This window comes from Rhineura floridana, chromosome 5 (genome assembly GCF_030035675.1).
Source record: "Rhineura floridana isolate rRhiFlo1 chromosome 5, rRhiFlo1.hap2, whole genome shotgun sequence".
NCBI classification, from domain to species: Eukaryota; Metazoa; Chordata; class Lepidosauria; order Squamata; family Rhineuridae; genus Rhineura; species Rhineura floridana.
Window position 1 is genome coordinate 72,183,895 of NC_084484.1, and position 13,589 is coordinate 72,197,483.

Below are 13,589 nucleotides of genomic sequence, written 5' to 3' on the forward strand. Positions count from 1 at the left end.
ATATTTAGAAATATTTTAGTTAATTAAATAAATAAAAGTTTCATAGATTCAAGCACCCTTCATCAGATAAATGATCTTGACCATTGCAAAATGCCAGGATGGGAAACCTCAGGCCCAAGGGCCAAATATGGCCACATTCTCTATCTTGCCTGGAACTCTGCCCAGGTCACACCCCTCACCAGTCTCCTTCATTTGTTTTGCCCAGCTGGAATGTGTCCTTGAACTGCAGTAATGCCTCTTGCCTGACAGGATGGATGATGGAGAGATATGTTTGAGAGAGTCTATTTAGAACTCACTTTTGTGCAGCCTATTGTACAAAGTAAGAGTCACACATAGTCAACTCAAGTCAGGTGTGGTGAAGTAATTATCAAGCAGGTTCAACTCATTACATGCTATAGAGTTCTATATTTCTTTGAATTTGGGTTTCAGTTTGCTTTACATGACAACAGCAATAAGGAAAATACCAGGTTGTCATAATACTTCACAGAAGAATTTATTTTGTAAGTATATTTTGAAAATATTGAAGCAATATTGACTGCAATATTATTCTGTGATTGGTCTTTCAGAATAAGATATGTATTTAAGTTGTTAAAGTTTTGCAACCATATTTTGATATATAATGAAAGCAACATTTGGCTGTAACTGTATCCTCCTAGAAATGAAAATGAGTGTGTTTAAGTTGTCAGTATGTATTTAAGTTGTTAGAGTTTTGTAATTATATTTTGAGAATTATGAAAGCAATTTTTATAATTGTAACTGTGTCCTTCTAAAAATGAATATGTGTGTTTAAGTTGTTAGTATGTTTTTTTAAAGAATATTCATTATTTTGTATTGTAGCCCCTGATTAAGGCTTGACTACACAGGCTGAAACGCGCTGGGCTTTGATATATTTTATATAGAAATTCATCTTTTTTTATATACAAGAAATTATTAGATGCCTTTGTGCACAGAATAAAGCCATATCTTTCCAGCATTCTGGTTTTTGACCTCCTTTTTATTTTTTCATGAGTGAATGTGGCCCTCTGGCTGAAAAAGGTTCCCCAGCGCCAGCTTATGCCATAATAAATTTGTTAGTCCATAGGGTGTCACAGGCTCTTGCTGTTCATATTGTAATGAATACTAATTCCATGGTACACATATAGGGTTGCCAGGTTCTTGGCCTGAGACTGATCCTGTATCTTTAGGAGAAGAGAAAGCCAGCCAAGTACAGGTGTTCTTGCAACTCTGTAATGGGAAAAACCACAAGGTGGAATTCTCCCTCCCCCCTGCACAACTTTTAAAGGTACAGAAGACTTGTTGGTTGCCAGGCCTGGCCTCCAAGAGGTCTTCTGTATCTTTAAAAATTGTGGAGGGGGGAGGGAGAATTCCACCTTGTGTTTTTTCCCATTACAGAGTTGCAAGAACACCTGCAGTTGGCTGACCTTTTCTTCTCCTAAAGATATAGGATCAGTCTCCGGCCATGGACCTGGCAACCCTATACACATACATCCCTTTCTACAGGTAAATACTTTTAGATATATTTTAATTGGAAAACTATTTTTATAAAGGCTTTTAGATAGATATTTAGCATTTATACTACAAGAAAATTCAAATCATACCGTAGAATGAAGTGTGCTTTAACAAATTTCCTTTCCATTGCAGTGTTACAACTACAAAAATCTCCAAGAACATGGACTGAGCAATGGAAGTAATTTCCTAGGTTATCCTATACTCAGAGACCAGGTTAGATGTAATATTACTGAAACATAGTTAATTGATATGTGCTTGAACTTGCTCAGACCTTGGGCTTGAGCCTTCCCCCCTCTTCTCTCCACCAAAGGAGAAGATTGGACACATTTGCTTCCTGATTTAAACTAACCACAGTTTGAAGTTCTGTTTGAACTGGGTACTGCAATTAGCTTAAGCTATGGTTTATTTGAAAGAGACAGGATCAGAAACCACAGTTTGATCTTGGCGTGTTTCAATAAACCATAGTTTAAATTTTTTCCTTGTCAGATGTAACAACAAACAGTTAATTTAAACCTGGAAGCAGATGCTTCCAACTTCTGTCTTGTAGGAACCCAAGATTTGCCCAGGTTTATCCATACTGTACTAAAAATTAGTTTGCCTTTATATCCAAACGAAGCCATAGGGTAATTGGGAATTGATGGTGCGCCTTGAGTAAGTCTATATATGAGGCAGCATCTGGTTGGCAGGTCCACTTCATACTTTGAATAGTTTTATCTGACAGATTAATTGGTATTTTGATGATGATCACCAAGTACAATGATTTAATCTGAATCCAAACATTTACATACTTTAAAAAATACACCAGAATACCATGTCTGACAATCATATCACTGTAATAGAAGTTTTCTGTGGATGGACAAACTGATGTGGATCTGTTGTGGATCAGATGGAGCTACATAACTAAATAATTTAAAAGCAGTTAAAATGTGTATGTTTGATTCAAGATGCCAGAAGATGTACGCACTTTCTTGCACCAACTAATTTCACAGTATGATTAAGGAATCAACATTACACTATCCAACAATATTATAAGACTAATGGAGAAAGTGGCATTCCCTTCCATTCTTTCCCACCACTTTCCATTAAAGTCTTTGACGGCAGCAATTCAATTTCAAGTCTGACCGCTATAGGCAGGTAATTGAAACAGGTATTTTATGATCACAAGTTTTAGAAAGCCTGTACAGAAATGCTTACAGGCTTGCAGAAAGCTGTTCTTCCAAGGTTGAGGAATCTTTTAACCCTTCCTGCCTAGGTCATTATCATGTCCACTTGATTTGCTTGCACTGCAATATTTGAACCCTCCACCAATGTTCGCCATTTAATTTTATGAAAGGATCAACTTTTTTTAAAGTCCTATCTTTCTTCTTCCCTTTTGCACTATAGCAAACTCTTTGTAGTTACAGAAACATATTTTGCGTTTAAATTGGTAACATAAATGTGCATTTTCCTCCCAGAACGTATGTTTTTAAATAGCCTGATTGTTACCACCTTTTCGTAATCATAACCAACTATTCTAACAAACTATCCTTTGTTGAGTGATTGAGTCTCCCCTGTTCCCACAAACCTACAGCACGTTGCCATAGTTACTATGCGTGTCTATTTACCACACAAGTGATCAAAGAAAGCAGACAACACACACATACACAAAAACCTTGCCAGACTTCCTACTGGGTAATGTCCAGCCACTAATTAACTGATACACTCTCAGCCTATGGACTCCATCCACTTTTTTCCCTTTATTATCTATCAAACACAACAGCAACATTCTCAGACATAAAGCACATTTTTCTTTCAGTCAAAGAAACAGTACAAAAGGATGGGAGAATTCTCACTAAGAGCTGAGGTCAATGTTTTTAAGGGAAAAATCCTTTTTCTTTCTTTTTAGTAAGAATTACATTCTGAAATAGAAAAGGTTTAGTGCTGAAATTGGGGGATATTAATATAATATATACAAAGGAGCTGGACAACTGTAGTGCGTGCGTGCGTGCGTCTTATGTACACTTACCTGTGAGTAAATCCCACTGAACTTAACAGGACTTTTGTTGCACAGAATTGTGCTGTTAAATGTTTTAAAATTTAGATTTGTTTAATTTTTCTTTCTCTGTTCAGTTCTGAGAATATTCTAGTCCTAAATGCATTTACTTGCAAACAATCATATTTACTTCCATCTGTTTGGAAACAGATATATGGCTTCTTCCAACTTGTCTGTCAAAGTCTGTGACGATTTCAGCTGGTACAGGAGACATTGTAAAATACTACTACTAACATGCACCTCCTCTGTTAAAGGAGTTTGCGGGGTGGTTTTGTAGAAGAAAAAAACTCCAACCTGTAGCAAAACACCTAATGTTTAAGGTATAGATTCTTTAGAAGATACCACAGTGCCCTCTCCAGTTTTCAAGTAAACCATTCCTGCCAGCACCTTTAATAAATCTTGAGAATTCAAGTGTTCTTACTTACAATTTGTACTTTTCAATTCTAATTTGCTTTTCCTCAAAAATTACACAGAAGGTAAACATTAAAAATATGTAACAAAGAATATAATCCTGAAAAAGGGCACTAAGTTTATTAACCATGCTATATATGCTATTTCAACAGCCAAAAATTATTCTGTCATTTTCTGCTCTGACAAAAAACAGGTGAGAGATTAGATGGCTGTGTGGAGGCCTGACACGTCTTCAAAAGAACAAATATAGTTTTTCAAAATGCCAAATAGGTAGTTAATTTTCCATCAGTGTCCACACAGATATTATTCTTTCTATGCTTATAATTATTCCCATAATAAATGATGGCTCTTGCAACCTTTCATAGCACAGCACACTCTAACATAGCAAGCAACATTTTACATATATTTAATAACTTGTACCTTGCTTTTCCAATAATGTTCAAGGCAGTTGTTTAATCAAGGGTATACTGTTAGTTCTCCTGGCTTGCCTCTGCTTTTGAGAATGCGGAATCTTATCAGTATGACTAGCAGCGTATTGCACTTCTGTGGCTAATTCTTGCTCTTCCAGAAGGATTGTTAGGTGCCAGTCATAGAGCTATGCCTTTGTGCCATTCTTGTGGATTTGTATTTTGCAGTGGTCAGGATAATTTATGTGCAATATAGGACTTCATTTCATAGTGAAGACACATCACTATGCCTGAGAGTTAATAAATCCAAACAGTAGCATAATTGGTATGAGAAATTGGCTGGAAGATAACAGATGGCTTGTTTTTGACTAAGTGTCATTTTATTTATAATACTTTTAATTTAAATTCAAGAGTAGCTTTCAATTTACTCACGTCCCTGGCTTTTTGACACCTTCATTTCAGTGCATTTAACCCTCCATTTTTGAACTGGCTATTAGTTCTACAGTTCTGCAAACCTCCAATAAACATTTTTTAAAAGCCAATCTCTGTCAGGATATGCTTGAACTGTTCCATCTGCTGAAGAATGTTTGCTCATTGATCTGCTGAGATGGTGGAATTTTGTTCAGCATAAACAGATATGTCACTTAAGTGAAGGCTACCAAAAGAGGAAATAGGCTATACAAATGTGACCATCACAGATTGCTTCTGAGGCTGGAACCCTTACCCATACTTTGAGCACCCACTCAAACACGCACAGGTGTTACTCCTGAGCAAACAGGCATAAGATTTCATTGCACACATTTACTCAGCAGTATTTCATTTTCTAAACAAGACTTACTTGCTAGTAATTGCACATAGGACTGCAACATAGGATTGCAACAAGAGTAAGTTCCATGGAACTTAGCTGCACTTATTTCCAAATAAACAGCTGTAAAAGAGCAAATAAAAGCATATGACTCAGGAATCCTTTCTTCATAGTATTTATAACAATTTAAACTGAGAATCACCATTACTGATTCAAAACGGGGTCTATTTCCTATATTGCAATCTTCAGATACAGGAGCATACTATGGTGCTGGAAAAAAATTAATTAGAATCCTTAGCACATGTAACTGACTCCTTCTCAGACTTGTTATGGTTCTTGTTACTATTTATTAATGTGCACAGCAAAAACACATCAATATTCTCACAGCACATGCCAGCAGTGTGAATTACACAATCTGATGATATGCTTTGTGTCATTGTGTCATTCTGAGCCCACTCTTGGGTCTTGCAGTGGTAATGTGACAGGTATGGCAAAATGTATAATGGGACAGGTGCATCTGTGGCTAACATGTTAATGAGGAGCACAAAAAAGGATCATAGGTCTCTCTCGTTTTACACCAGTGACAAATTTCAGCAATGTCAAGTGTGCATAAGAAAGCTGCACTAGTTGTTTTGAGTGACTACATCACCACCACACCAAAAATAAACTGAAGTGGACAAGCCTAATGAAGCAAATATGTCTCACTTTTTTCCTTTTGTGCTCAACTATAGGAGTTAGGTGCCTTTGATTTTTCCACCAGACATTCCTTTTTAAAATCTTTCTCTCATTATGTTTTTGTCTTCTCCCCCACACGCTTCCAAAAACATAGTTTGCATCTGTTATTTGCCTTTTTAAAGTGAACTAGAACTTTAGTTTAATCAGAAATATCTTAAACAGACAACATGTATGTAGGAAAAAGTCCCAACTACTTTTGAAATCTTTAAAACTATCTTTAGGGCTCTTTTCTGAAAACTTCCTTAGCAAAGCTCCCTCTGGCGGTTACAATAAATCCCAGGATGCTCCAGGCACTGCGTGGATAACGATCTGATATGAGAGCAAATAATAAATTCCTACAAAGCAAGTCAACTCTACAAGTGGGCCTCTTTGGAGAGCAAAATTCACTAAGAATGGCTTTCCCCCTCATAGTTGCTGGTGAAATTATTCTGATTACTATTAAAATATTCCCCATCTTCTTTTCTAAAAACTGAAAAAAATATAAAAGGTTGCATGTCTCCTACAGGTGCAAACAATCTCTTTTCTTTACTCTTCCTCATGAGTATAGAGGACTAGTGGAGTTAAGTGGAATCACTTAAACATATCTACTTAGATGTAAATCCTACTAAATTCAGTGGGGCTTACTCCTGAGTAAATGGTTAGGATTACAGCCTCTCTCTCTCTCTCTCTCTCTCTGTCACACACACACACACACACGCGGAAAAAATACTTTTCAGGTCCTGGTATTCTACCAGTAGGTTGTAAATTAAACATTCAATTTTTAAAAAAGTATATTTAGAAAACAGTCTGTCAAGGCCTTTTAAAAAGTGCATATACAGCATTCAAAACTCATCAACTATCTGTCAGTGCTGAAAACTACAAATTAGAACAATCGACTATTTTGTCTACCCTTACATGTTCGAAGTTAGAATAAACAATATTTCCTGTCATCATTTAACAAACAAAAAATAGTTCAAGAGTTTAATGGGCAACTAAGGTTCGAAAATATTATAATAGTGACCTTTGGGTAAAAATAGGCTTAGCCAACAAGCAATTATGCTACTCTGTATTGGCACAACGGTAGGAGGCTATGAGCAAGAGATGTGCTACCACCCATTTAAGCTAAGGCAAACCGGAGTCTTCTGCCCCTTTTCAGAACCGATCGCCTTGCATATGATGTCACCAACTACCAGCGGGAAGAAACGGAAAGGAAAACTTGAAAAGGAGCTTCAAACTTAAAAGATTCACAGCTCTACAAAAACAAGTTATAAATACAAATGATCCCCACCATCCAGTCTATCTAACCAACCGTTCTCGGTTACTCTTATTCTCCTCTTCGTCTCTTTAGAGATCACCAGATGCTTTGCAGCGTGTGCCTTACCTGCCTCATTTTTAGAATTCCATTATCCATCCAGCAAGAAATAGGGGAGTTTCAGGATAAAACAAAATCCCATCCGAAGTTCCCAACAACCCGGCAACTTTTTGACTCACAGTTTCTTTTATCTCTCTTTCCCCTCACGTAAGACAATGTCAAGTTTCTCAAACCTTGTCTCTGCTAGCCTATTGCAAAGCAGGAGAAGAGAAACAACTGTCCGCCTAGCTCCTATTTCAAATCACAACACAGATATGTAGTAGTTGGCTGAATTAGGCCATGAAATAGCCTCACCAATCAGGAGAAAGGGGAGGGAGAAATAACACATAAAGGCTGCCTACATGCGGATTAGGAAAGCTTTCAAGGATTTAAGAGGCTGAAAAGCAGCTGGAAACAGTGTCTCAGGCTACAAAGGGGGAAGTCAATTTGTGGTATGAGAGATTATTTTCATTCTTAACCAACTTCTCTGTGTCCACTCTTAACTTAAAGGCTCCTGAGATTTACCAATAAAATAAAATATTTACGTTTAAAAATGTAAACTGAAACTACGAGTTTGAAGTGGCACCTTTCCTACACATTGTGGCTATAACAGAGATTTGGAGAACTCTTATGGAATTGATTAATAAACTGTAATAATGCTAATAAGAATGTGCATTACATTTGCATAACCACACTCTATTACTCCCCAAAAGGTATGCAAAGTACCACACAAAAGTGCACATTTTATGGCTGTAAAGTTTCACCAGCAGATTTATATAATTTCTGATCTCCAAGATTCAAACTAAATTTCTATAGCCTTTTTAAAAAGGTGATTTTTAAAACAAATCAACTTTATTCCCATGATTTATCCCCAAATCTGAAGCAATACATTCACACATGAAACAATCCAGAGGCATCGTTATTGGGGGACTTTACCCTACTTGAAATAGTGTTTGTCTGCTCATTTTACGTAGTCTCTCTGACCTTTGCTTTGAAGTTGGGTCTAGTATATGGCCTTTAGGTTGTTTACACTGTTCTTTTTAAAAGTGTGCACATAAACATACACACTACCAAAGTACTAAACCCTTTATCTCCCGTTTTTACACTTCCCAGTGTTAAGATCAGCTGCGAAAGTGGCTGTTAGGGTTCCACTCTAAATGGAAATCTGTCTTTTGATCTCTAGGTACAATCGAGCAAATCTGAATAAAGGCTCATTATCATGGATTTGCTACACCAATGACTATACTTACTAGGTGAGGAATAAATCACTACCTAGAAAATGCCTTGCAGATCAAGAAATCTCTTGCAGCTGAACAGCACAAAAATGTGTTAAAAGTGTACTATCAACACTGAAATACCAGAGCCCAATAAATCTATTTCCTTCTCTGTACTCCAAGGTGCCTAGCCTCCACAGATAGGAAGAAGCCTAGACAGTGCTGTTTTTCATATATATTATCCAGATTTCTGGCTGAGTGAGAATATACAATGAAACTTTCCTCTGTACTACTCAGGTTTTTAGATGACAAGCTTACCAAGTAATTACATGCACACTGCAATGGATTGCGACATGGTAAATAGTAGTCCCTACTCACCAGGAGTTACAAATGTTTTTGTGCTGCTGAATGAAATCCATTGACAGCACAATATTTGACTCTGACAACATAGGCATAACTTGGATTTCCATAGATATAGATCAGGTTTGCTATCCTGAAAAAAGGCAGTGCAAGAGCATAAGAACATAAACAGTGCCCTACTGGATCAGGCCAAAACTCATATAATCCAGCATTCTGTTCCCATAGTACTAAACCGGATGTCTACAGGAACCCAGAAGCTGAACCTGAGCACAACAGTACTCTCCCACTTCTGATCACAATCAGCTGGTATTGAGATATGCTGCCTCTGACACTGGAGGTAATATACAGCCATCATGGCTGTAGCTTTTGTCTAAACAAACAATTAATACCCTTTTCCTACCCTCCATTTTCTTGGTTACTTATTTTTATTTATTTATTTATTTATTAAATTTATATCTCACCCTTCCTCCCAGAAGGAGCCCATGGAATTGTGAACTCCCAAGTTCAAGAAATAACAATCATGCTATAATTTACAAGATAAAAAGGGAAAATCAAGAGTACCCGATCTTGTCAGGCATTGTTGACTCTTTGAGCACATTTGCACCAGAGATTCCTGCCTTGGCTGTGTGTAATCAAATAAGAGGCTGAAGTGAGCTCAGGCATTGGTTATCCCAGGACTAATAATTTAAACAGGCTCTCAATGATAGGTAAACACGTGTTTACCATAGTCTTATTACTCTTCCAGCCATAGACTTAAATTGCTGCCTTTCTCTTGCAAGGAAAAAGGACATTAGGAATCAATAGAGTCAAAAGAGAATCTTGGCATGATCAAAATGATACTCTACTTCCCAGCACACATCATCTGTATTATTATTATTATTATTATTATTATTATTATTATTATTATTATTATATCCCACCCTTTCTCCCAGTAGGAGCCCAGGGCGGCAACTGTTGCACCTTCCAACCTGAGAATGACTTTAAGAAACCTCTTCTCTTATCTTCTTCCCTTTTCTCTCAGAGACAAAAGACTTAACCCTTACTTTCATGCAGTCAAAACAGAAAAAAAGTTCTGTAGAGAAAACCAGAGCCCTTGAGATGACATATGCATACTATTTTCTTCATGTTTCTGCCTTTACTTTTTTCTCATGAGCCTTTTAACTGTGAAACATCCAATAATGTTTGCTGATGCATAGGAAACTGGAAGCTATTGCATGACATGCAAGGTGAAACTGCTGCAACAGCTAATTTTATGTGGCAAAGCAAGCCTCAGCACTCTGATCTGACAGAGGTAATGTTAGTTTTGAGAATTAGGTGGCATACTTAAAAGCAGGAGTGCACTTACACTGACATAATAATCTGTTTATTCTTGGTCACAGCTGGAAATGCATCTACAATATATTTGCATGTGACTAATCATCACTATTATCACCACTGTTTTTCATGTTTATCCTTCATTGATACCAATAATGGAATAGTTTTAAGAGGCTGGGGGTAAAAGGGTAAAGGTGAGGTTAAAGATTTGGGTTAGAGAGAATTATAAAATTAGATGACAATGACTTTTTGACTGGGGATCCATCAGCTAATGTGGCAGTTATAGCTGGCATTAATAATGATTATTATTTATACAGAGATTTCTGTCTTGCCGTTCTAGTGCCTATTCATTACTCAGAGAAGCTTACAACAATTTAAAGTGACAATGTAATAAAATAAAATAAAAATACATTAGAAATGCAACAAAGGTAGAGACCACAGATAAAACAATACTTTTACAGCAGATGCTTAACAGACAAAAGTTTGCCAGAATAAAAATGGCCTTTACTAACTGGCAAAAGACAGCCCAAGAGGCAGCCCATCCATGCTTCATAGGATAAGGTGTTCCAAAAATATTTGGCAGTTAGTGTTTCTGTCATTGTTTCAGTGAAGTCACACTTTATTTTCTTTTCCTGGCTGTGAGTCCAGAGTCTGTGGGTTCAAATCCCCGCTCGTGTCTCCTGGGTGTCAAGGGCCAGCTAGAGATCACCTCCACAGTGAGTGGCTCAGAGGTTACGTGCCCTGCCACCTGTGCAGCTGTGGGTAAGCTGCATAGATAGGCGACACACATAGTCCCAAGGAGCCCAGTTGCCCCCCAGCTGGCAGTTGCTGACAGGAAGGGGCTGGCTTGTGCAGCTGTGGCAAGCTGAGCAGGCCCTAGCCAGCTGGGGAGGACTAGCCTCAGAGGGAGGCAATGGTAAACCCCCTCTGAATACTGCTTACCATGAACACCCTATTCATAGGGTCGCCATAAGTCGGGATCGACTTGAAGGCTATCTATTTCCATTTTCATTGATTTTGCCAACTAAAGAGCTAATCTGTTGTGAATTCACAGAATCATATTGGATGGGTGACCTTTTATTGTAATTCTCCAAAAATTAAGCTTGCATGGTGCCCTCCCATGGTCAAATTCATGTTTGACAATTCTTAAAGTGATTTGTTTTTTCTTTGTGGTTTAAAGTTCTAATCTTACCATATAAATTTATTTTCATAAGAGGGCAAAACTACAGAATGACAGAGAAATGTAACTCTATGGTGACTTTACTATAAACAGGGCCGGTTCTAAAGGGCAGCCAGGTTGGGCACTGGCCCGAGGGCCCCCCGAGGGGCCCTCTGCTCCCCTTCTGCTCCCCCACGGCCCTCCTACCTTTCTAGTCTTTACCATTGCCCTTAATGAAGATTGCGGCCACAGCTTCCCTAAGGTACTGAAGCCGCTGCCGCCATCTTGGTTGATGGCAGAGATGTGCATGCGTAGCACGCACATGTGCCATCAACAAAGATGGTGGCGGAGGCTTCATTCTCCTTAACGAAACCGCAGCCGCCATCTTCATTAAGGACAATGGTAAAGACTAGACAGGTGGGGGGGCCGTGGGGGGCCACATGTGCACACCCACCGGGGGGCCAGGGCAAGCTGATGCCAAGGGCCCCCGCATGGCTGGAGCCGGCCCTGACTATAAATAAATTATTGTTTAAATTTTCCCTTAGAAATGTAAAAAATTGTTTTATCTATTCATTCACCGCATTTTTCTAGCCACTGCATACCAGAAGTTCCCTGGGCAGTTTACAAAATTTAAAACTAAGAGGCTCAGCCTGTGAAATATACATTGTTTCAAGAGCATGGATGAATAGAAAGGTCTTCACCTGATTAGAAGATGATTCTCCAGTACCAAGAACCACATGTGCTTTGATATGTATTCCTTTGTGTGCAAGCTTTAATGGAGAGAGGAGCTCTGTTTTCTGTGTCCCCTTCATTAAAATGAATGAGGATGTCCTTGCGCATATGGGACATTGTATATTGGACCTTCTGCCTGCTCAGCTGTTGATCCAGGCCTGATAAAACAGGACCTTGAATTCAGTAGAGAGCTTTATGAGAAACTTTACTATAAACTGATTTATCAAGGTATCTTTAGATTGCATTCCCATGTAATGCAGGTGTTTCATATGCCTAGGGAAATAGAGATGAAGCCAAAGCGTTCTGATTTCCAACTCTCAGAGCAGCCATTAAAAAAAAAAGCACAACTACCATAAAGTAGTGCTTGAGGATCAGAAAAGAATCTTGCCTTCCACCTATACCAGATGCATAATGGCTGGAGCTCAGTATGCGAGAGTATGTACATCTTTGCAGGAGAAGGCTCACGTTTTTCAAAAAGATGTGAGAAATCAGCCTTTGGTGTGCTGCTGTAATCTATCTTTTTTTAATTATTTCTTTATTTACGGTCATAGACCCGAAACAGATCAAAGAAATACAATTCCTTAATAAATATGCATAAACAAAGGTCATACAGGAATATACATTTTAAAAGTTTGTAAAAACAATTTTTGTAAATAACTTTTATGAATGACAGTATAGACATAAAATAAAACACAGTTTTAATGTTTCAGGTCACTAGATCGTTGTTAAAGCTATTTTTTTTTCCCGTAAGGCTTGAGCAATATAAAAAAATTTAGCGACTAACTTAGTGGTAGTTTTGTCTTTATCTGACAAAAGGAACCGAACTACCCCTTCTGGGGAACTTTCCTGATGCCTTGAAATGAGCGGCAAAATAAGTTTGATTCTAGGTTCATTGTATAACTCGCATTTTAAAAGAACATGATATAAAGTTTCAGGGGATTTTGAGTTACAGACACAGTAGCGATGTTCTATAGGAATTCCGAGGTATCAACCCGTTAAGTAAGCAGAGGGTAAACAATTAAACCTCGCTCGAGAAAACAAAAATCTATAGTGGGGAGATGTTAATTCTGCTAGGTATGACAGTTGAGATGGCAAACAAAAACTCAACCCAAAATGTAATGGGGAGCAAGATGTAGCTGCTTTAGAGTATAGATATTGATAATCAAGATCCCTTATTTTTTGGCTGATGATATATTTGGCCTTTTCAGAGTCCCAGGAAGATAAAAGTTCTGTGGACAGGCCTAAACGATTTAGCTTATTGTTATAGATTTTGATCCACGAGCTTATAAAAGGGTCACTCCACATTAAGTGAGGTACCCTGAAGAGGGTCCGGAATAAGCTACCTTGATCCAAAATCTGAAAGCATGAAGCCAGGCTGTGTGTTCTATCGAGTTTGTTCCTGCCTCAAGTCTAAGACCAGCTGGGGAAGCACAGTTTGGCATACCAAAAATAGCCCGCAAAAAGGTTGAAAGAACCCCTTCCACCTTTTTATTGAATTCTGTAATCCAAATTGGAACTCCATAAAGGAGATATGCAAGTATTTTAATTTTAAAAATTTTCATGGCAGCAGGAATATAACAG

General features: G+C 38.0%; 1 protein-coding gene and 1 long non-coding RNA gene across 8 annotated transcripts in view; one reads left to right on the forward strand and one right to left on the reverse strand.

Moving 5' to 3' along the window:
* MID1 (midline 1) overlaps positions 1 to 13,589 on the reverse strand; it is a 363,233-nt gene that overhangs the window by 166,506 nt on the left and 183,138 nt on the right. For 2 of the 7 annotated variants that reach the window (XM_061627097.1, XM_061627088.1), the window contains exon 1: positions 7,260 to 7,522. The exons of 3 other annotated variants lie outside the window; for them this stretch is intronic. The gene's annotated coding sequence lies outside the window, so the exon portion shown is untranslated. Of the gene's footprint in view, positions 1 to 5,197; positions 5,288 to 7,259; positions 7,523 to 13,589 lie in introns of those variants that run through there. 2 more of the 7 variants (XM_061627094.1, XM_061627093.1) reach the window with 2 other exon arrangements.
* Positions 447 to 7,299, forward strand: LOC133385003 (uncharacterized). Its single transcript, XR_009762752.1, has 3 exons — positions 447 to 500; positions 1,642 to 1,722; positions 7,035 to 7,299. It is a non-coding gene; the product is annotated as an uncharacterized LOC133385003 (long non-coding RNA).